This window comes from Dendroctonus ponderosae, unplaced genomic scaffold (assembly GCF_020466585.1).
Source record: "Dendroctonus ponderosae isolate FM_Combo_2020 unplaced genomic scaffold, Dpon_F_20191213v2 Dpon_F_20191213_1, whole genome shotgun sequence".
In the NCBI taxonomy this organism is placed as follows: domain Eukaryota; kingdom Metazoa; phylum Arthropoda; class Insecta; order Coleoptera; family Curculionidae; genus Dendroctonus; species Dendroctonus ponderosae.
In genome coordinates this window covers 10389490-10391687 of record NW_026017110.1, presented here as the reverse complement: position 1 = coordinate 10391687, position 2198 = coordinate 10389490, and the positions used below count along the sequence as shown (strand labels likewise).

The window sequence follows — 2198 nt, the reverse complement described above, 5'->3', positions numbered from 1 at the left end:
TTTTAATAATTACGAAGCAACAGGTATTTTCGCAATGTTAATTAGGCATATTACCTTGAAAAACATTGCTGCCGTATTTCTGATATAGTTTTTTGCAAATTTGCATTTTTGCATTTCAGAAAGGCAGTATCGGTTGAAGAATAGAAGAAATATTCTAACATTTTGATTCTCCTGAACGAGAAGTAAAGAATCTTTGACTTTGCTTTTTTGCCTAGTCCATATCGCAGTGTTTTTTTTCAAAATGCGCCCCAGTTAGTATGGCTACATTTCAGGGGTTCGAAGGATACCAGTCACTCCAGAACTAGCTCTGAACGGGAATACAATTGATTGTCGCAAGAATCGATACCCACGACAAATTGTCTGTCAAGTAAGTTGAAGTAAAAACGTTCGAGGTTGTAGGATTATAATAGTAGTTTTCGATACAAGGGCGAAAAGTGTCGTTTTTCGAAGGTCGACGGCGTTTGGCACCCGAGTCAAAGTCGAAGTCGATCATGAATGTCACATTTTTTATTCGAATGAAAGACATGACACGAATCATAAGTTATAATAAATAAGAATAGCCAAAAATAAAAGGCATCAACTTCATCTTTTAAATCTGATATCAATGTCATTTTTGAAATTGTCATGTTTTAACTTTTGTAATTTTTCGAAAGCGTATTTTTGTAAGCAAATAGAAGTGAAACAATGAGTGTTGATGGTGTTTGTACAAAATGCATATTTTGCATGAAATTTGCGCTATTTAAAAAATCGTGTTTTGCTTGTGGCAACATCGGCGAGCGCAGAAAAATAGACTATTTGAACGACTTTGAGACTGAACTTGTTGCTTGTGAAAATGCTTTAAAAAATATAATGACATTGACAGGTTCAATTTGTCACATTCACTTTTGCGCACATGTGCGTAGTCCTGAATCAAACTCCATGGTCGTTCGAAAAACGACACTTTTCGCCTTAGCATCGAAAACTACCATTATCGCACACGTTTCCGAACAAACTTGCAAAATGTCAGTAAAAAAAAACAGTTTTTATGATAATTTTAGAAACATTGAACTTGCATCATGTTTTGTCCATATCGACCTACTGTAACAGATAGCTACATAATGATTAATAGTAGTTTTGGATGCAAGGGCGAAAAGTGTCGCTTTTCGAACAACCACGGCGTTTGACACCCGAGCCAAAGTCGAAGTCGATCATGGAAATAGAATGGAATGGAAAAATAAATCGGAAAAAAGGTGAGAAAAAGCAACACTCTGAAATATTTTTTTGGCTGCAAAGGAAAATGAAAAACAGGAAAACTTGCAGAAAGTAAGTCATGGTCGAGAACAGCCAAAAACAAAGCTTCTAAAAAGGCAGGTTTTCGATAACTTTGATGGCAACAGCGTTTTAGTAAACAAAAACATCAATATTACCATAAAACAAAACCAACGCTTAGAAACAAAACTAAGGTAACTTATAATAATTGTGACGAAGAAGTGGAGAAAATAGAAAGCTCAGACAAGAAAATTACTGAGGACATTTGCATTATTTGTGGAAAATTCGGGAAAAATCGGGAACTTTGGCTAAGATGTGTGAGATGTTCCGGATGGGCCCACATCGATTGTCCAAAGGGGAAAGAAAAAAATCTATGTGCGATTTTGGCCATTCATAAAACTGTTGGGTAAGTGCGGCCCCCGCCTGTTATTACCCACAACTGCGGAATAATGCCGGCCGCCAACACGTCTTTATAAAATGTTTGATTTTGAAAAACGTTTTTGTTTATTTTTAATAAACATTTATTCTGTTCCCAAGGGTTTTATCTTTGATTTAAACCTCCAGTTTCTTTTTAAATGGTAAAATCTGGCAGATATTTCAGACTGTCTTAGGAGGCCGATATTCCCCTACTCTCCCTACTAAATTACTAAATCCCCCCCTTGAGAAGCTGTTAAAAAAATCCCTTAACACTGCCTAATATTTATTTTTGAACATACAGGGTTATTCACGCTATACGGCACGGACGTTTGCGGCTAGCCCCTTTGTTTTTTGCAAAGGATTATTTGATGAATCCACAGACGCCTATCGGGTGCACATTTTAAAAATATTTTTGTAATGTACAGAGTATCCCAAAATCCCTAAAAGTATCAAAGTTTTGTTTTTCTAAATGAAATACCCTACATATTATTGCATTTTTGGATTCTCTGAGCAAAATAAGTGTTTGTTTTAAT

The 2198-nt window shown here is 35.7% G+C and overlaps 1 protein-coding gene across 1 annotated transcript in view; it reads right to left on the bottom strand.

Moving 5' to 3' along the window:
- Nucleotides 1–2198, bottom strand: part of LOC109537625 (nucleoporin Nup43) — a 12138-nt gene that overhangs the window by 279 nt on the left and 9661 nt on the right. The gene's annotated exons all lie outside the window — the stretch shown is intronic.